The sequence below is a fragment of the Balaenoptera physalus genome (genome assembly GCF_965194825.1).
Source record: "Balaenoptera physalus genome assembly, chromosome: 2".
Classification (NCBI taxonomy): Eukaryota; Metazoa; Chordata; class Mammalia; order Artiodactyla; family Balaenopteridae; genus Balaenoptera; species Balaenoptera physalus.
Window position 1 is genome coordinate 70,811,996 of NC_138883.1, and position 23,391 is coordinate 70,835,386.

Consider the following 23,391-nt stretch of genomic DNA (forward strand, 5'->3'; position numbering starts at 1 on the left):
GTTAAAACACACTCTCACACCATACACAAAAATAAACTCAAAATGGCTTAAAGACTTAAATATAAGACAGGACACCATAAAACTCCTTGAAGAGAACGTAGGCAAAATATTCTCTAACATAAATTGTACCAATATTTTCTTAGGTCAGTCTCCCAAGGCAATATAAATAAGAGGAAAAATAAACACATGGGACCTAATCAAACTTATAAGCTTTTGCACAGCAAAGGAAACCATAAACAAAATGAAAAGACAACCTACAAACTGGGAGAAAATACTTGCAGACAATGCAACCAACAAGGGCTTAATTTCCAAAATATACAAATAGCTCACACAACTCAATAACAAAAAACAAACAACCCAATTGACAAATAGACAGAAGACCTAAATAGACATTTCTCCAAAGAAGATATACCGATGGCCAACAGGTCAACAGGCATATGAAAAGATGGTCAACATTGCTAATTATTAGAGAAATGCAAATCAAAACTACAATGAGGTACCACCTCACACCAGTCAGAATGGCCATCCTTAAAAAGTCTGCAAATAACCAGTGCTGGAGAGGGTGTGGAGAAAATGGAAACCTCATACACTGTTGGCAAAAATGTAAGTTTGTGCAGCCACTATGGAGAATGGTATGGAGGTTCCTCAAAAAAAAACTAAAAATAGAGTTGCCATATGATCCAGCAATCCCATTCCTGGGCAAATATCCAGAGAAAACTATAATTTGAAAGACACATGCACCCCAATGTTCATTGCAGCACTATTTACAATAGCCAAGACATGGAAACAACCTAAATGTCTATCAACAGATGAATGGATTAAAAAGATGTGGTATATATATATATACAATGGAATATTACTCAGCCATAAAAAGAATGAAATAATGTCATTTGCAGCTACATGGTTGGACCTAGAGATTACCATGCTAAGCGAAATAAGTCAGAAAGAAAAAGACAAACACCATATGATATTACTTATATGTGGAATCTAAAATATGCCAAAATGAAAAATCTATGAAACAGAAACAGACCCACAGACATAGAGAACAGACTCGTGGTTGTCAAAGGGGAGGGGGTGGGGGAGGGTTGGATTGGGAGTTTGGGGCTAGCAGATACAAACTATTATATATAGAATGGTAAGAAACAAGGTCCTTTTGTATAGCACAGGGAACTATATTCGATACCCTGTAATAAACCATAATGGAAAAGAATATGAAAAAGAATACATATATATGTGTATATATATGTGTGTGTGTGTGTGTGTGTATATATATATGTATAAAACTGAATCACTTTGCTGCACACCAGAAACTAAAAGAACATTGTACATCAACAATTCTTCAAAAAAATAAAATAAATAAAATAAAACTGAACTTTGAAAAACTGTTCACAGTGATTGCCTAGGTGTGATAGGCCAAGTTGTTCAAGAAGCAATTCAACACTAAGTGATCATTATTGAAACATGTTCTTTTCTGGAATACAGGATATATAACCCAAAGACAGACTGCTTTAAATGTATTAATAAATTGAATCTATTCATAGCCAATGTTAAATAACATCGTATGTTGAACAAAAATCATGGTGATAAACCTATATGCATTACACTAAGCCTATAGGCATCACACTTCCTGATTTCAAAATATATTACAAGCTACAGTATTCAAAACAGTTTAGTACTGGCATGAAAACATACATATTAATCAGTGAAAGAAATATAGAGCCCAGAAATAAACCCATGCACGTACAGTCAACTGATTTTCAGCAAGGGTGTCAAGAATACCCAGTGAGAAAAGGATAGTCTTTTCAATAAATGGTATTGGGAAAAATGGATATTCACACACAAGAGAATGAAACTAGACCCCTATCTTAGACCACTCACAAAAATAAATATGAAATGGATTAAAGACTGAAATGTAAGACCTGAAACCACATAACTCCCAGAAGAAAACAGAGGGGACAACCTCTTTGACATTGGTCTTGGCAATGATTTTATGGGTATGGCACCCGAAGAACAAACAACAAGAGCAAAAATAAACAAGTAGGGCTACATCAAACTAAAAAACTTTTACACAGCAAAATAAATGAGCAATAAAGTAAAAATGTAACCTACGAAATGGGAAAAAATATTTGCAAATCACATGGCTGATAAGGTGTTAATCTCCAAAATACATAAGAAACTCATACCACTCAATACCAAAATAAAACAAATAAACAAAAACAATCCAATTAAAAAATGAGTGAAAGATCTGAATAGACTTTTTTCCAAAGACGTACAGATGGCCAACAGGTACACAAAAAGATGCTCAACATCATTAATCATCAGGGAAATGCAAATCAAAACTACAATGAGATATCACCCCACACATGTCACAATAGCTATTACCAAAAAGTCAAGAGATAACCAGTGCTAGTGAGGATGTAGAGAAAAGGAAACCCTTGTTCATTGGAGTGAATGTAAATTGGTGCAGCCATTATGGAAAACAGTATGGAGATTCCTTAAAAAATTAAATATAAAACTACCATATGAGCTAGCAATTCCACTTTTGGGTATACATCCAAAGGAAACAAAACCGTTATCTCAAAAAGATATCCATACTCCCGTGTTCACTGCAGCATTATTCACAATAGCCAAGACATGGAAACAACCAAAGTGTCAGACAGATGAATGGATAAAGAAAATGTGGTATATATACAATGGAATATTATTCAACCACAAAAAGAAGGAAGTCCTGCCATTTTCCATAACATGGATTGCCTTGAGGGCATAACACTAAGTGAAATAAGTCAGAGAAAGACATATACTGTATGATTTCATTTATATGCGGAATCTCAAAAAAAATTCCTAAATTTATAGAAACTGAGAGCAGACTGGTAAATGCCAGGGGTGTGTGTGTGTGTGTGGATTGGGGGGGTTGGGTGATAAATGGGTGAAAGTGGTCAAAGGGTACAAACTTCCAGTTATTAGATGAATAAGTTATGTGGATATGCTGTACAGCAAGATGAGTTAGTTAATAATACTGTATTGCACACTTGAAAGTTGCTAAGAGAGTAGATCTTAAAATGTTCTCACCACAAGAAAAAATATTGTAACTATGTGAGGCAATGGATGTATTAACCAACTTTACTGTGGTAAACGTTTCACAATATACACACATATCAAGTCATTACATTGTATACTTTGAATCTGCACAATGTTATATGTCAATTATATCTCAATAAAGCCGGAAAAAATTAAAAATAGAAAGTAAAAAATAAATAAAATTAAGGAAAGGTATGTGATAAGCAGACATCTGAAATGGTCCCTAATGATTTCTACCTCCCAGTACTTATGTCCTTACCAACACTCATGTGCTGAGTGTTGGTGAAACATATGACTTGTTTTTCACCGATAGACTATGACAAAGGAGAAGGATCTCATTTCTGTGATTGTATTATAAAAGATTGTTACTTCTGTATTGCTAGCAGACTTTCTCCATTACTTTCTTGGTTTACAGGGTTGATGAAGCAAACTACCATGCAGGAAATGCCCACATGGCAATGAACTACAAGGGCCTTTGACCAACAGCCATTGAGGAACTGAGGTCCTCAGTCCAACAACCCTTAGGAACTGAATACTGCCAAGAACTACTGAGGGAGCTTGAAATTAGACCATTTTCTAGTTGAGTCATCAGATAAAACCATAGACTTTGGCCTTGGTTGCAACTTTGTGAGAGACTACAGCAAAGGACTCACGTAAGCCATGCCTGGATGCCTGAGTCACAGAAACTATGATATAATAAAAAGTTTTCTAAGCCATTAATTTTTGGTGTGATTTGTTAAGCAGCAACAGATATCTATTGTGTCTTTTATGTTTGGGTGCTTGTTTGGAACTGATTTTTTAATGAGTATGTGACTAGTAAGTATTTGAAGAAGTTTTGTAAAAACTTAATGGAACCAAGCCAGTACCCACGAATTGTAATACTATTAAGATCTTCTTTCTAAAACAAAATAAGTTACGTAATTTGTGATGTTAAAAGCTCACAGTCTGCCTAGACAGCTGTAAGCTTGGACAAGGACTTTCGAAGTTTTCCAAGATACACATTACAGTGTTTGCTTAACTTATAAAAGAACACTGAGAGCTGAAACTCGTTTTGATATAAAATAACCTTAGAATGTTAGTAAAAATATTGAGAAAAACTCTAAAACTTGCCTTGATTTCCTGAGTACATTCAAAGTTGCTATGTATAACTTCAAACAATAATATCTCTCTGAGGCAGGTTTTCTTCCAGTGGAGAGACTTGGCTTAGACTGGCTCTATAGTGATCATTTGTATTAAACTCCCTTGTGTTATCCTTGTACATCCCTTGTGCATCCTATTTGAAATAGCACATGTCCTCTCTCAGACCCACTTTTATGACTACTTCCTTCCAGCATTTCCATTTACATATATTTTAGGCCAACCAGAAAGTAAAGGGGAAATAAATCTAGACTTGACCCAAATTTAATATAAATAAGAAACTGAATTAATAGGTTTTGCTACCTCTTACTTTAACATTTGAGTTGTTTTCTATCCATATGATATATATGTGTACATATATATATATATATATACACATATATGTGTGTGTGTGTGTTTAACAATTTCCCAAATTATTATCCTTCTTTTTTGACCCTTACATATCCTACAATACTAGGATTTCTTCTAGCATTTCTTTTTTGTTCTTTTTTAGGATTTCCCATCTTTCTGCTTATACTACTCATCTGTTCTTGCATGCTACTTTATCCATTAGAGCCCTTATCATATTAATCAGAGTCGTTTTGAATTCCTAGTCTAATAATTCCAACATCCCTGCTACATCTGGTTCTGATGCTTGCTCTGTCTCTTCATATTGTGTTTTTTTGCCTTTCAGTACGTTTTGTAAAGTTTTACTTGATAGCCAGACATGATGTACTGGGTAAAAGGAACTGTTATAAACAGCTTTTTAGTAATATGGTGGTGATGTGTGGGGGGAGAGGAAGGGTCCTATAGTCCTATGATTAGGTCTCATTCTCTTTGTGAGCCTATGCCTCTAGACTTTGAACTTCACAAGTGTTTAATTTTTTTTTTTTCTCTCCCCTTAGGTGAGAGAGGATGGCTAGAATGGCCTGGAGTTGGGTAGTTTCCTTCCCCAGCTAAGTCAGTCTCAGATCATATCCCAGCCATTTAGGCTCTGGTTAACAAGTTTCCCCTGAGGGCAAGCCTTTTTGAGAAGAGCCGAGTGCTCTGGCTTATTTCAAAATGGTTCCTTTTCGCCTCCTCCAGCAGGCGGTTTGAGGGGATTTTTCTCTGCTATTTATTGTAGGAATCTCGTTGAGCTCCTAGTGGTAAACCTCACAAGACTGTGGGGGTTGGTGATCAGTGGGTCCTCATGATTTTGTTTTTTTATTGTTTGATAGCAAGTATTTATTGAGCTTACTGTATAAAATTCTTAAATATTTTGCCATCCTTAAATATAATGAGATACAGACAATTCAAGAAAGGAGAAATATAGCTATATTATCGTTTAAATAAAGACTATGCCACTAGCTCATGAATTTTTTAACTCTCAGATTTGTCCACACCTAGCTTCCAGCAATTCATCAATTACAGTTCTGGTGTTCTCACCCAGGTACTGGTTCCTGGTGCTGGTTCCCACAGCAGTTTCTGCTCGTGAGTCTCTGCCCTGGTAAGGTGAGACTTGCTGTATTTGCAGGTCTGTCTTTCCATTCTCAGGGCAGTAGTTTGCCCTGTGTCCTCCCCTCTCTTAAGGATCCAAGAAAAGTTGTTAATTTTTCAATCTGTTTAGCTTTTTATTTGTTGTTAGGACAGAGTGGAGACTTTCAAGCTCCTTACTTGCAGAAAATGAAAACTGGAAGTCTTCAACACCCGCTCTACATGTAGACGTTTATTTACCCCTCCAGGCTACTCCTCCATTTTCCTGGAGGTTCAGGAATTTCACTGACTTATTTTCCCGTACTGCTCTTGTTATTAAATTAGATATTTTCAACATTCATATGGTGACAACACTAAATTCTAGTCACACAATTACCCCTAATAAAATCCACCACCATTTTATTACTTCAGCAACGTTTTAGCAAGACCTCAATCTAGACCTTTCATTGGATGGTAGCTAATGTTTCTGAGGTAGACCACTTAGCATCAGTGGAAAGATCTAGAATGTTGTCTACGTCAGAAACTTTAGCTACCATCCAATATAAATCTCTGAGCTACCTCAGTCCTTTCTTCTCATTAAACTCATTACTGTTTTAATCTTCAGGCCCCTTCCACTTCATTTTATTTTAACCCATAAATTACCACTAAGCCTCACATCGCTCCTGTTCAATGTGATACATTTTATTATTCTTCCCAATTATCCACTCCCTTCCCTGAACAGTTTTATATATCTTACATTTTCCAGGCGTCCCTATAGGATGTGTGTATTAACCTATCCCATGGTCAGGCTTGACCATGTGAAATGGCTTGCTTTGGCCAATGAGATGTCACTGGCCATGACAAGTGCCATGTTAGAGAAGATTCTTTTAAGAAGACAAAGAGTAGAACAGAGCCTAACCAAGGCTGACCCGCAGATCTGTCAGCAAATCTTAAAAGCTTGTTGCCACTATCCACTAAGATTTTGGGGCTGTTTGTTGACAAAGGGAGAGCTGACTCACGTACCCAAATTTAGCCCCTTTGGCTGAGTATATTTCACCAACATCCTAACTCTCTTCCCCCCTTGATTTTCTGTCTCACATGCAAAAATGTCCTCAAAGAGCTCTCCATCCTAAAATATGGTTTTCTCTAACTGAAATCAATTCATATTCTAAGAGCTTCTGATAAAAATTACAGAAATTTGTACTTTGTTGCCATTATAAATTCTCAGTTTCCGAACTTAGTTGACCTCTCAAGGCAATTTACCGATCTTTTTAATTATCCTTGATGAGCAACTTTTATTATTGCAATTGCTATTCCAGACCTCCTTCCCTTAAGTCTCCTACTCAGCCAGCACACACTTCTTTCTCAGATTGCCTTACATCCATCTTCACATATATATTAATCTTGATTCAGGCACTTATTTACATCTGCAGCCATTCTTTCCCTCTTTCTCCCCATCTCTGTAACATATGCCACTTTTCCAGTTCAAGAATAATACTACTACTCATGTTTTACCTCATTACTACCTCATTTTACATCTTCTTGGATTTTGATACAACTATTTTACCTTCTTTCTTTCCCTCCCAAGTTATAAATATTCCATCTGTTGTTTTCCCATCCTGCAAAGCAAAAGAGCTCCCAGCCCTAACTATGGGTCCTTCTACATAATTTCTCTCCACTATCACACCCAACCTTTTGAGTGTGGTCTATAATTGTTCCTCTCTTCTCAATTACACCTCGGCCCCCTTAAATCCTATTTTTATCTCCACCCTTACATTTAAGCTACTTTGACAAACTTGTTATTACCTCAAACTTCTAAACTTTATGTTCAATTCACTGTCATTGTACTTTTCTATCCTGCATTTTTTGACACTTTGAAACAGGTTTTCTTTTAGTTTCATTTATCCCAGTGCAGCTTTCTACCTTTGGTTTCTATGAGACCATCTCGTCCCTTCTTTGCTTTATCTGTGACAAATGAATTTTTAAAAACTTTTTTTTTGCCATTATTTGTATTACCAACAAATGTATCTCATGTTTATTGATCACTTAGTTAAGGTTTTTTTTTTCCTTAGGAAACTATGAATTTTCCAAAACTATTTATAATGCACTATTTGATTAGGGAAAATTCATTCTGCCTTAAGTCATTAGAAAAATTTTCCCTAAGAATGAAGTGCTTGTAATGAGTCTTGAAGGATAACAAAATGTTAACTAGGCACACAGAGAAAGAAGGGCACTTCATGAAGAGGGAAAAACATAGGTAAAAATGTATTCAATAATGTTGAGTTTATTTTTCCGAAATGACTCGCCATAGATGAAACATGCAGGATTAATTATAAAGAAAAGCATTTGATAGTAGTAGGGCTGCAGGATCTTTGGTACAATACTGTGGAAAGATCCTCCCCCCCAAAGAAATAAAACAAGAAAGGAAAATCATATATGCTTAATATATAAATATGTTATACATAAATATTTATATATTATGTATTATGCAATATTATATATGTGTGTGTGTGTGTGTGTATATATATATATATTTTTTTTTTTCCTAACTGAAGTAAATGGTGTTGACTTTAGGTCCTATATCACTAAAGTATATAGCAAAATAAAGTCTCAAAGGCAAAATCTATCATAATTAAAAGTTTCACGAATATGCCTCACTAAAAAATGTCCAAAAATGTTCTAAGACCTTTCTAATATGTTATTTTCCTAAGTGAGCCAAAACCTGAAACAACATAATTTGAGTCCTGTATTATACAAGGTTGATATTGGGCATACACTACTTTTCCTAGGCTAAATAATATTGAAAATAAATAAAAATAACTTAGTTACCTGCTCCATGAAATATATACTCCTGGAAAACTATGAAGCAACTAAAATAACTTACTTATAAAAAGTGACTTTTCAAGTCTTGCTCAAAGACACTTGCTCTCCAATCCAAAGCAATTATCTCACAAACTCTATCAACACCAACCAGTTTCTCAATTTAGAAGAGTCACCATGTAGTCACCTAGCCCAGGCTTTAAAAATCCTATACATACCCTCTCCTGAATTCCCTCTTCTGAGACACTACTAAAACTATTTCAAAATGTTCTGTCTTACTGCAGAAAGTGTAATAAACTTAGATATACTTCAATATATTTTTCTAGTGATCTTTTGGGGATCTCATCATACAGGTAATGTACTGATACCAGTGGTGTATTTAGCAGTATTATTATTTATTTATATTCAACTGGTGCTGGGAAATATTCAAAAGCTATATCAAGATTTCAAATTGAAGCTCCCTGGCCCTGAAATCATCAATTTTTAGGACACTGGGAGCTAAATCACCAGAAGGATACAGCTTTGAGAAAGATCTAACTTTTCTGTTAGTGAGCTCTATGAGAGATGTTCTGTGATTTTGTCTACACTGCTATAATCTCAGTGTCTCATATTTTGGTAGGCACATAATAGGAGTTAAATTTTTAAAAAATGTACCACTGAAGTCATCAGCATCCTAACACGTGAATTTAGCAAAAATTCCATTGGTAGTGTTCCCATATACTTGGGGTTGGAAGAAAATTGATTTCAGGATAATAATTAACTACATGTTATTTGGTAAGAGACCAACCAGTGACAAATTGCTGAGTGTGATTACCAGGTTCTTATATTCTTGGAAGAAGATAAGATATTGACAAACTGGACTGTATATGGGTAACAGATTCCATTGTCTCACATTTTATCTATATAAATATTTACAATATTGAAAAAACAGAATAAGAAATTGTCCTGAGGGTTAACTGCCCTTGCTTAGAAACATCTTTGATGGAGAAAAGGGTCATTGTCACAGTCTAGATGGAAAGGGGAAAATGAGGGAGCACTAAATTCCCTTGCATGAGAAATAAATAGAATCTTTTGTTTGCTTCTCTAATGATTTCTCCACCGTGAAAAGGGAGAAGAGTAAAGGAAGGAAAAACAATCAAAAAGGTGTCATGAGGACAGACATCATTTGAGCAGCATGGCAAATGAATAATTACCAGTGAAAACTTGGGGAGGAAAAAAACCTACTTTTAGAACAAATGCTATTATTTAGTCAGAATAGACAATGTGGGGGATGTTGTTACCATTTCCTAAATTGATCAGTAAACTATGCAGCACACACAAATACCTCATGAGATTGTGTGTGTAGTTTCACGAGTGGACAGTTTACATCCAAGTGTGTGTGGAATAGGAAGCATGGATAGGATACTGAGTTGATCCATGAAATTAATGTGTTGAAGAAGAAACTCTGAGCCAGAGAGGATTATGATGATGTAAGCCACAAAGGGAATTACCCTAATCTTGAGGCAGAGGTGGGGGGGTGTCGATTGTCATTGATTTGTTTTACACAATGTAAAATGTGGATTTGAGTCAATATCATGGATAATTTAAGGTGGAGTGCCAATAGGTAAGAGCTAAACTCACTTAAATGAAAACAAAATATCAAAACAAAAACCACCGCAAAAGTAACTCCACATATGGAACATGCTAAAAAGAAGTATTTCCATACGTTTATTTGTAGATGACATTAATATCTTTACACATCCTACATAATCTCAGTCAAAACTGAAGAAGAGGGGCTTCCCTGGTGGCACAGTCGTTGAGAATCTGCCTGCCAATGCAGGGGACACGGGTTCGAGCCCTGGTCTGGGAAGATCTCACATGCCGCGGAGCAACAAGGCCCGTGAGCCACAACAACTGAGCCTGCGCGTCTGGAGCCTGTGCTCCGCAACAAGAGAGGCCACGACAGTGAAAGGCCCGCACACCGCCATGAAGAGTGGCCCCCGCTCGCCGCAACTAGAGAGAGCCCTCACACAGAAACGAAGACCCAACACAGCCAAAAATAAATATAAATAAAATAAATAAAAATTTAAAAAAAAACTGAAGAAGAAAGTATAGTGCATATAGTACATTATTAGTTATCACTTATGATAGCTTCATGTGGTACAATGTAGTCTCTGATCATCTAATCTCATATTTACCCATTAATAATGTTTTTCCATAGATATAGACTGTCTTCTGGGATGCAGATTTGATGTGAAATGATGAATTACACATTGAAATCATCACATTCAATTAGAGTATGATCTTTATAAATTTTACCAGCTTCAAACTCATGACTCCACCTTTAAATATGAAATTCAACACCATCACCTAAAATTTGTTCAGCACTCTGGTTTGCTATGTGCTTAGGTTCTTCAGGAATATAATTTATTGTTATCAACCTGCTTGTAACTCTACATATTTAAACTCTATTTTTACAATCAGTAGGATATCTATCATCTAGTCTCCTCCCAAAACTGAAGCAATAATGGGAAAGTCAGAAACATGCTGATTTCCTTTCAGAGCATTAAAGAGAGAATGAGAGAGAGGGAGAGAGGGAAGAAAGAGAATAAGAAAGATAAGGAGGGAAAGAAGTTCTGAATATTGGAGACGGAAGAAATGAGAGGCTCAGATGCATTTTGAATATATCATCGCCCCAGTTTCCTTTATAAATCATTAAAATAACACCTCTCAGGTTCTCTCTGAAATAGCTTGGAATTTGCATTCCATCCATTTGTAAGCCTTTGAGTAGATTATTTACAAGTCTGAAATGGCCAATAACAATTTATTTTCCATTTTAAAGCCAGTTATTTTCTCTAAAATTTGGAGAGAGAAATGGAAAAAAATTTAAAAATAAACACTTTTTGAACCATGGCATCTTGAATTCAAAAGCAAATGAATAACCCTGGATTTATTCAAAAGGAGAACGTTGTAAGGTTTTTGTTTTGTTTGTGTATGTGTGTTTCTGTTTTTCTTTCTTTCTTTTTCTTCTTTTTACCACTTCTTTTCTAACATTCTTTCTCCAGAAAAGTAAGCAACTCTCTGTGCCAGAGTAGTGCATGACCTGATTCTTTGAATAGAAGGCGTCCACAGAATCAGTGATTAGTCCCATCAGATGCTCTTAAAACCAAGATCCCTTGATGAGAGATTCCTGGGACACAACCATTCCCTGAATTCAATAGCTTGAAAGCAAGTAGGGATAAGACTGGTTATTGACTGCACAAGAACCTCTCAGGTTCTCTTCAAAATAGCTTGGAATTTCCATGCAACCCATTTGTATGGATGCTTTATGTTGATAAATGTTTTAAAATTGAATTCCAAAGGGAAGCACTGAACCAAAACCAAAAAACAGGAAACTCATTGTCCTTAATGGTGGAGAAATATAACTACCAAAATTATGAAAAGGGAAGAGAAAATGCTATCTGTATATTATTATTTGCCTTCTTATTTACATTTTATCTGCTAAAAGGATGAGAAAAACAGTTAATGGTATTAAGAGACAAGAATTAAACTTTGTTTTTATTAATGCATTTTATTTCCACAGGATAATACTGAAGCAAATAGTTTAATGGAATTAAAAAATGGATTTGATTTAGTGAATGGAAAGAGAATGTGTAGTTATTTTACCTGGGGATAAAACAATTAAAGGCTTTATGTTTGCATGCTTCATTAATAAAATTTAAATGTTAAGCTGGGGAGAGTTTTGCCTTTTATTCTGCTTTACGATAAGTCAATATATTCTCACAAACAACAAGCATAGTTTTTTTTTTCAGGTGAAGTCAATGCTTAGGTAAATGTAATGTCTTGGGTTGATGCCACAATGCAATATTCTATGTTGTGGTCACTACTGATGGATGTTTTGTATAGTCACTCAGCTGTATAATGGGACAAATTCCCATGACTCTATTTAAAATACCATGTGGTTCCCTCTCAATAAATATTACCAAAAGTACTTTGGCACAAATACAAAACTCATGAGGGATTAGTGCGGAGCACGCCAGTGTAGTCATCTTTGCTCTGGATAGAGTTCTCCTTTATACAATAAACTATATCTGTGTACAATTTATTTACTGAGCTGCACCTCATGCAGTAAATGACACAACAAAAATTATTCCTCCTTCAGAACTCACTTCTATGAGGTTATAAAAAGAAATCCTGTACTAAGTAATCTCCTATAGTACAGTTAAGGATTAAACGCTGATGAGGTTAACACACATATACTGGCTCATGCACAGGCACTATGGCCATAGAAACACATTGTTTATGAGAGTCTCTATTTTAGCAGCAAAGAAACATATTTCTCCTCTCTCTTCCCTGCTACCAAGGTGCATATCATGCAATATAAAAAAGAGGAAAAGGAAAGAGATGACTTTCTTTGAGAGGGAATAAAAACCAGAATATTCATAGTGACTTTCAAAATATTTTTTGGAAATGTAGAGGCTAAATTCTCTGGCACACGGGTACCAAGATTGCATAACATAGGAATGAATCAAGTGATATAATGATAAATACCTTTTTTTCAAGTTCTGCTTCCTGTGATGGCTGTTCTTTGTGATTACATTTCACTGTTATATAGAAACCCATAATTATCAGGGATGATATCCAGTCACTATCATGTGTTGCAGTGATCAAAATGGTAAATTTCCACAATTTACCTTTTTTTAAATTAAAATGTTTAATATTTTCTAAACATCTAACACTTAAATAGGTGTCAATACATCAACATTTTACTTTCTAGTGTCCTTAGGTCCAGCACAGGGTAGTTAGTGATTTAGAAAGATTTATTGTCTCTCCTATTGCAGTAATATGTGATCCCTATTTGCAACACTTAAAATAGTTTTTCCGATTATTTTAGTTATTAGTATTTATATTAATCAAAATCCTAAATGAGTATTTGCTTCAACAGCACATATATTAAAATTGGAATGATACAGAGAAGGTTAGCATGCCCCCTGCACAAAGATGACATGCAAATTCATGAAGCATTTTACACACACACACACACACACACACACACACACATACACACACACACGCGCTAAAACAACTGCATAACACCTTGCTTCATATCATGAAAAAGAATCTTGATACATTTTTGGAGGCATATGCCTATGCTCAAGACTTACAAATATAGACATGTTTTGAAATTTTTGTAATTTTAAGTCATTCTTTGTAAATAACTTTTAAAAAATTTCTTCAGAAATATTTTAGAGTTTTCTCTGTATTGCTAGAATACTATAATCACATAATCCTGTGTTTTGGTGTGTTTTCCTTTTTCCCTCTGAAAACTTTTCTCCTATTCCTGGTATTACAAAATTGCATGATACTGGTATATCTTGGTTGGGAACATTTTAATTCATTGGGCTGGTACTCAGTTAATAACTTTTCAATATGGAGTAATTTTTTTTCTGTTCTAGGGACTCTCATGAATTATTTCTTTGTCAATTTTCCCACCCCAACTTCTCTGATATTCTAGAACTTCTATTAGAAAATATTTAAACATATGGATCTTTTCTTAACTATTTTCCATTGCTTTGCCTTTTTTCCTGCTTTTTAGATTTCCTCTATCTCCCAAATTTTCTACAATTTTTTTTTTTCAAATAACCTCTAAGTCTGTTGTTTTGGACAGAATAAACAAACACCTTTTCTTCTTGAGGATATGAGTTAGAGATTTTTTGCCTTATTTTTGTTGCTTTTTCTCTTCCTTGCACTCCCTCAGTTTCTTCTGCCTTTTTTGGTTTATTTATTTTTGTTCTTTGTTTTTCTTGTTGGAGCCTTCACTAACGGTGGCAATCAGACAAGTTTCAGTCTCTGAAGAACTCTCACAGGACTCGCAATGATAATGCTTAAGAATCTAAAGGTTATAGCCAGAAAAGAATACAAAATAGCAGCAGCATTGAAGTAAGGAAATGAATCTCAAGGAAAGGCCACCTCATAGCATAGATCAGGAGAAGCCAGGAGTTAGCTCTGATTGCCCTCCAGCTGCAGGACTGCAGTCGATGTACTTTCTCAAATTGGAAACCACCAAGGTAGGCACAGAACGTATAAAAACCAGGAGACCTAATCTAGGCATATTCTTGTGAAGTAACCAGCCCCAGTGGAAGAACCCTTCGGGGGTCTCACTTAAAGCAGGTGTAAACCAGCCTCTCACTGTTATTGATAAACAACACCTCACAAGCCGCTACAAACCACCAGAACTCATCATGGCCCCTCGGATGAAAAGCAACACTATTAATCAGTACAATTCATGCCTTGACTAGGAGTCAACACTGTCTTAGTACACCTCTTACTTTTCCAAAACACTCTAGGCATGCTGGAACTAACCTTTACAGCAGAGGCTTCCCTTAAATAAAAGAATGCCACCAAAATATTGACTGAAATTCTGAAAACACATGCATGACTTAACCTCTAAATCCTGGTGAACGGGCATTTGCATTGGAGAATACCAAATGGAAATTTGGGGAATTGCTGTTTGAGGCAATTCAGATTCCCCAGAGAAGGTTATGATCCGAAAGAAGTCAAAAGTAGCTCCGAGTCGGGCTCTAACCAGACAACAGGACCAGGAGCCAGAGCAGGAAGCAGGAGCCTGGCCAACGTCGCCCTCCCTGTGCGCAGATCTGCGCTCCTCCTTAGAGTCTCACAGCCCCGCAGGCCCCTCGCAACTGCGCATTTCACCCTGCGTTTTCAATGGAGTTACTGTGTTGGCAATTGCATAGCACAGGGAGATCAGCTCGGTGCTTTGTGACCACCTAGAGGGGTGGGATAGGGAGGGTGGGAGGGAGGGAGATGCAAGAGGGAAGAGATACGGGAACATATGTATATGTATAACTGATTCACTTTGTTATAAAGCAGAAACTAACACACCATTGTAAAGCAATTATACTTCAATAAAGACGTTTAAAAAAAAAAAAAAAAGAAGATTTTCAATTGTTGCTTCTGATACTGACTGACTGGGTTCTCAATTCACACCTGTGACAGCCCCAAATGTTACAAATTAACAAACAAAATAGTCCTTGGATGCAGCAGTTTTCTGGGAGATTGTTACGCTGACAAAAATTATTGAAGCAAGGCTAAAAATGCAGACGCTTTCCAATATGAAGGCCATGACTACAGGGGCCATTGATGCTATGCTGTTTACAATATTCTATTCAAGGTGCTTCTTTATGTTTACAATATCATCAGGGTGAGAAAGTGAAGGGAGACGTGTACAACTTTGACCTGGTGGGGTTTGCAAGCCTGGGATTTTCCGGGTGAAATTCACAACTAGCCCATGTATGTGAAAGGCAAGGAGAGACTGGAGAAAGAGGAGGGCCACTGCAGATTGGTAGGCAGGTGGCTGCAAGATGAGTAGGTCTCTGCACCTGCCCAAAAGAATCTTAAGAGCTTATAAAGAGGCCTTAACAGGGTTCAGTCTTGTATACAGTCCAGATGGTCTCAATAACACAGACTGTCTCAAGGCTGCGTCCTAGAAGCAGCTCCTAGTGCAGAACGTACATTTTAAGGACAGAGGAGCTGGTAAGGAGCCTCCAATTGCCCAGGTCTGGCTAGAAGATCAACCAGCTGTTGGTCTTACAAGCCCCACCCCCTGCCCCCAGCATACTGTGCCCTGAGCAGTCAGCAGGTTTTACTACCATGGAGGTGGCTCATTTGGCAGCTATCTGGTTGTCCTGCAGGCAGATACCACAGCAACAGTACAGGCACATGCAAGAGAAAAACCAGATTAAGATAATAATTCCCAAAATAAGTAATAATTTTTTCCGCCCCAGGATCTGAACCACTGATTTATTAGGTCCCCTAGGCTGGGGGTCAGGTCACTCATGGTGTTCACTTGTGTTCTCATGTGATCTAATAAAGATGATGTATTAGTGGACTCATCAGGTATGAATACACAACATTCTGTTTGGATAATGGCACAGATGCCTCCTTGAGAGGCAGTAATAATGTCCAAGACCATCCTATTTCGGAGGACAGATTTTCTCATTAGAGACACTTCAGCGTTCAGTAAGAACAGACTTTGTCATCTATCATTTAAGACTTTCTGGGTGAATTTAGTAAGGCCTTCTATGAGTGCTATTAATTGTCCTTTAGGCCAACGGAGGGAACAGAGATGGTGGCCAAATGATCATTCCAGTAGGAAACAGAACATGCCCATCTGGCCTTGAGGAGATGGTGGTTTGCAACTTTTGTTACCATGGGGCAGATTGTCTCCTATGTCCAGGGAAAACCCAGGGTGCATCAGCCCAAAGATTTTTGCCACACAACTACTGGATCCCATTCAGGGCTACCCAATAAATACCTGGCCAGTGCAACCAGTCAGTGCCAAACCAGTCACCATTCTTTCATGTGACAGAATGACTACACAGTTCTGGTGATATCTAGCTCATATCCCTGGTACACTTGGGTTGGTTCTGTTTAGAGTGATTTTTCTGTCCCCAACATAGGGGTGCACTAGTGTACAAATGTCCATAACCCAGGGTAAGCCACATGACTCCATCCCAAATATGAGTGTAGCCACCCATGACTCTGATGGTGGTATTTTTAGGACCTTCTGGTCAGCAGTTTGATGGGCTGCCTAGGTAGCTTGATCGACAGAAAAAGAATACCCATACTTAGCCTTATTAATAGTGCGTGACACAGGCCAGGCTTCTGGATCAGTATTGGTAATATCAGATGAATTGAGAGTCTTAAACCTAGCTTATTATTCCTTAATTTATTGCTTTAGTGCCTTCAAGTCCCCTTCTTGGAGTGGTGATACCCTCCATGGCAATCCTGATGAGCTAGAGAGGGGCAACTGACCACATACTCAACAGTTGGATGGATTCCTTTGCCAGGCTTACTAAGAGGAGGCCCACTGTAGAAAGGTGTTATCATTAGGTGCCCATTCCATGACTGGATGCCACAGGAGCAGAGGGAGTCTAAGGTCAAAAAGATAGATATTTAATAGGAACTTGTATGGGAAGGTCTTCCCCTTCTATAATAATTACACTTGTGGCCCAATCCTTAGATGTTAGTATGGCAGCAGCTTTAGGAATCTGATCTGGTTGTGCATACCATACATGTTGGCTGGGGAAACAGCACTTCAGGCATGGAGACGGACTGTGTGTGGGATGCACCAGACAGGCACCCTCACTTTCTCCCCTCTTTCAGTAGTGTATGTTCCATTCTAGGTACTGTGCATTTCAACAAGTCCAGCTTGCAGCAGGACAATGGGCTCCAAGTGGATATTGAGTAGCTCCCGCTCACCCAAAGGTGTAACTCACCCATTGCAAATTCCAGTAGATTACCTTTGCCAGGCGTGGTGGAGCTGAGTATTCTCAGCAGCACAGCACAGTGAACCATGGTGAGAGTTGGGACAATGACCATCTCCCAAGACTCCATATCTTTATGGTGTTGGGTGTAGGGGTCCCTAGTCTGACATATGGGGCAACAGGCCTTACTGGTTGATCATTCAAATGTATTAAAGCCTGGGATAGTACTTTAGTCCACCCGGCCAAGGTGGTTTTACCAGCTAGTTATTTAATTTGCTGATTTAATTTTCCATTCTTCCTTTCTACCAACGCTGCTACTTATAGGTTACAAGGGAAATGGAACCTCCATTCAATGTCATGTTCTTTTGCCCAGTCTTGTATATTGTGACCTTTGAAATATGATCCCCAATGACTGTCTACTGGATGAGGGTATCTCTACATGGTACTCAGCTTCTCTAATCCCCTAATGGTGGCAGCCTGGTTTGCATGGTGATGGGGAGAGCTTGGGTTAGGCCAGGTGCAGTGTCCACACAAGCCAAGGCATATTTAGAACCCTCACTCAAAAGGAGGGGACCAATATAATCAATTTGTCAATCTCTCATTGGTTGGGAACTCTGATGGATGGCCCCCAGATTCCTATGGCAATTGCCTTGGGCACTGTTTAGAATACCCAGGACATGCTGTTACTGCATTAATGAAGTCACTGTATTTCAAGAGCAATCTGGCATCCTCAGCAATACACCATCCCACCCAGGTACTATGGTGGCTGCTCTTCCTATGCACCCAGTCTGCTGTGTCTACTGAAGGGTCCAGTGCTAGGCTCATACCTGGGCTAGGGCACTAACTTCCTGATTGCCAAGGGGTGTCAGCACCTTATGAGCTGGGAGTTGGAAGACAGTGAGGACTGCCTCAGGCTCTTGCAGGCAAACCCAAATGTCTTTCCACATATCCTGACCCCACAAGGGCTTATTCACACCTTGGTGATCATCCACACCTCCTCTTCCCATTGTCTAAGCCATAGGGTTAACCCCTTTAGAACAGCCCAACTGTCAGTGCAAAGGGTTAATGGCCAAGGCTCATGAGTGATGATCACCAGCCAAATCTCTCTGAGTTCAGCCCACTGGCTGCTTCAGTTCATTCCTCTTTTCATCCAGATGGTGTCAGTGTTGGGCTGAATAGTGACTTCAGTCCATGTGGGTGGTCTGCCCTGACTAGACCCATTTGTATGCCAGGCATCAGTAGGAATTTCCCCGCTTCCCTCTTACAGGCCACAAAGGCTGCCATAGGAGGTGGGGGCATTTGAAGGATCTATTGATACATATTCTACAGGGCCTAGTACAACCTGCATTTCTAGAGACATTTGGCTGGCAGACAGGATACTCCTCTGATGCAAAAAGGCATGCTACTTAGTCAAAGTGACAAGTTGAGCCTTGGTAGAGATGGGTTGATGGAACATATTCTCCATCCACCTCTTGACAGGAAGGGACATTCTTACCATGATATGCTGTTCCTTCATAAGAGACTCTACCTGGAGGGGTGCTGTGTACACTGACAAGAACAGTTGTTCTACAGGAATATATCAGTTTTCTGCCCCCTTCCAGAGCTGGGACCAAAATCCTAGGGATTCTCTCTCCTTCTGTTGTTTCTGCCAAAGTGCCCAACCTATACCTTCCGGAGTCATGGGCACATTTAACTCAAATTGTAGCCCCGCTTTGGAGATGCCCAGAGCCTTAATCTGCTTCACTAGTATTTTTGCTTTCTCAAAGGCAGCTTGTTGCTCTGATCCCCTATGTGCCCTTTCTTTACCAGGCAGTAGGCAGTATAATGGACAAATGCACTGTGCCAAGTGAGGAATAAAAGTCCTCCCAAACCCAAATCCCTCAAAAGCTTGCACTTCTTCCACATTCTTAGGGTTTGGATAGGCCTGCACATTGTTGATAACAGCCTCTGGGACAACACTTGTGTCACGCACCCATATGACTCCCAAAAACTTTACAGCAGTACCTGGGCCTTGAATTTTCTGCAGGTTCATTGCCCATTCATTTGCTCACAGATGTTCCAGCAAAATCTACAGAGTGGCCTGCAGCAGAGGCAAGTTTTCCCATGTCAACATTAAACATTATGTCATCAATGTAATGGGCCCGTTTTACTGATGTGGGGAAGGAGAACAGGGACAGTTCTCGGGCTACCATCACATGATCTATCACGGGGCTGTGTAGATGGCCTTGGGGAAGCACTTGAAAGGTCCATTGCTGCCCGTCCCACATGAAGGCAAATTCATCTTGTGACTCAGCAGCCAGGGGTATACTGTACTGAAAAAGCATTTGCTAAGTCCAATATGGCTTGGTGCACTCCTAGAACCAAGACCAAGGTATCTAAGATGGCGGCAATGCTGGCACAGCTGCACCTCTGGAGGGCACTACCTTGTTCAATGATCAGTAGTCTGTAGCCATCTGCCAAGAGCCATCTGCTTTTTACTGGCTATACTGGGATGCTGAAAGCACTATGGATGAAAGGTGCAATACACACTTGGTGCAGTTCTTGGATAGTTTATCCTATTTCCCTATGTCTCTCACACAATTTATATTATTTGACAGTTACCACTCTTCCAGAGACTGTAGACTTACTGGTTCCCAGTTGGCTTTTCCCCTCAGGTACTGGTTTGATTACTCTAACCAGGAGGTGGATTTCACCGACAGAGGTTTGCAGAGTTTGACCTTGCAGGATATCAATGCCCAATATGCTCTCTGGTGTTGGAGAGATAAAAACCTCATATTCTCATGGGGGAAAATGCCCAATTTGCAGTATCAAAGGGACCTTCCTAACCATAACCACTGCCCTCCATATCCATTGATGGTGCTGAGGGAGCCAGAAATATATCATTGCTAGAATGAAAATTAAAACTCCAATGAAATACTACTATACAACCAACTTAGTACAAAGTAAGAAGTAATACAATACCAAGAATAGGTAAGAATATAGACTACTAGGGATATCCATACCCTGTAGGTGGTATACTTTCTTTTGAAAGCAGTATAGACATTTCTAGTGATGTTGAAATTATATATACCAAAAGTGTGTTTATGTATACATGATGCGTGGACAAAACATTCTCAGCAGCATTATCTATAATGTTGGAAAAAATCTAATTTTCATCTTCATTAGAATAAATAAAGGAATTGTTCTGCATTTATAAAGTGAATGTAAAACTCTGATATGGACATGTTATTTTATTCATTGACATATTTGACTGGTTTCAAAAGTGAGCTTAGGAAACAAAATACATGCAATGAAAGAAAACAAATAAGAAAGGAAGAAAAGCAAAATAAGGAAAAATAGAGACAATAGATCTATACAGAAGCCATTACCAATGTGGCCAGTGTTTGCCCATGCTATATTAATATCAAAATTCTGAAACTTGTGGGAATTCAGTTTTGTTGTTACAACATAATGAGATTTGTGTTCTTTACAGCCATGTCTAACAACTTTTCAATGTAATCACTTGAAAATGTGCAATTAATATTTGAGAGTTTTTTCCAAATTTTCTCAAAACCAAAAGACGTTCATTAAATACACAAGTGTCAGAGTTCCTAGCTCTGTTGTTGCTACACTGGATGTTACAAGATAGCATCAACATATTATATATTTCTTCCACTCTCCCATTAGTACTACTATTATCATATACTTTAAAGTACTATGTGGGAGGTGTGGATATAAATTCTCATTAGCAGCTAATGAAATCTCTGCTTATATGGAGTTATATCCTGTATGTATTAATATTAAAAATTATCTCTATATTTGGGAGAGTATATATAAGTTCTCAGTATAGCCATAGCCTATGTCCGTTGTTATAAATGTAATTTAATTATGTAGCTGGAATAGGATGTCAGCAGCCTATGAACATTTTAAAAGAAGGCAATTTGTTTTTCTCTCAATAATGTTTCTATGAATTTTAGACTAAAATGGCACTAGAATGATCTATGGCTAATGCTTCCTTTTGTCAAATAAAAGGTGATTTTCCTTCTTTCTACTCCTGATAATCTTTTCACTGGGCTTTATTCTCTCCAGTCTTCCCTCTGAGATCTTGACCAGTTAATTATATCCTCTCTTTCTGATCACTAAAATCTCCTCTGGCTTCCCTAGCTAAAAAAAAAACAAGCTGAATTCTCCTGTGAAAATAAAAAACAAAAACAAAACAAGCAAACAAAACACCCCCTGGATTCTTAATGTACTACCTTATTTATTTATTCCTTTCTCTTCCAACTACCTGAATGCTCACTGACTTCTCAACAAATTAAACTCTGAGTTCTTCCACTCTTGCTTTATTCTAAACATGTTTTTGCTAAAGTAACCAAGGGTTTATTAATTGTCCAGAACAGTAATCTCACTTTTATCCTTATTGTAATATTCCTCACTCTAACATTGGTCCCTAGTGAATATCTCATATTTCTCAAACTCTTTCCTAGACATCTATCATAGCACTCTTTTTTGGCTATTTCATACCATTTTGACAATTTTTTTCTCCCTCTCCCTCTGTAGCACATCCCCCCTCTATGATGGTATTCTCTTGGGAGTTTGCTTATAGCCCTCAGGTTTTCTCCTTCTATATTTCCCCCAAAGGGATTTCCTTCTATTCCCATAATTCGGCACATAATCTCTAAGCTATTAACTCCCAAATATAAGTTATCTCCACACGTTTTCTTTGGCAGCAGTTTGGTTCGAGTGACTCTTTAACAAAACTGGAATTTGTTAGCAAACATTAAAAAATTTTCCATTTGGGCATAACAGGAAAAAATGACTTGTACTTCAGTGTTTCTGATTTGCAGAAGATCTTTAAAGTGGGTTGCTAAAGATGCCTGTAACTAAGAATGGCACTGCCCTGATGCCTAAAATTTGTAATCTTGTAATATATTTATTAGAACAATACTCAGAATGAAGTCTTAAAAGATCCCAGGCTTTTGGCATGCCTGGCTGGGGGGTTCACATTGATTTCAGACTGGGTACAATCAGCTGAGAACATGGATAAAGTATATCAAAGTTTTCTAACCTTTTTAAGCACATGATTATCTGCCAGAAAGATTTGTATACATACATTGCCATGTGTTTTCCAAGCTAGTGAAGAATTCACATAAGAATAACTATATTATAAAAATACTTATAAATCAAAGAAATGTCTCTGTTACATTTTAAAATTGCTTGTGGTACTATAAATGTGTCAGAAAAAAGAGTATACAGAGAAGAAACAAGAAGAACTACAATTCTGCAGCCTGTAGAATGAAAACCACATTCACAGAAAGATAGACAAAATGAAAAGGCAAAGGACTATGTATCAGATGAAGGAACAAGATAAAACCCCAGAAAAACAACTAAATGAAGTGGAGATAGGAAAACTTCCAGAAAAATTATTCAGAATAATGATAATAATGATCCAGGACCTCGGAAAAAGAATGGAAGCAAAGATCGAGAAGATGCAAGAAATGTTTAACAAACGTCTAGGAGAATTAAAAAACAAACAGAGATGAACAATACAATAACTGAAATGAAAACTACACTAGAAGGAATCAATAGCAGAATAACTGAGGCAGAAGAACGGATAAGTGACCTGGAAGACAGAATGGTGGAATTCACTGCTGAGGAACAGACTAAAAAAAAAAGA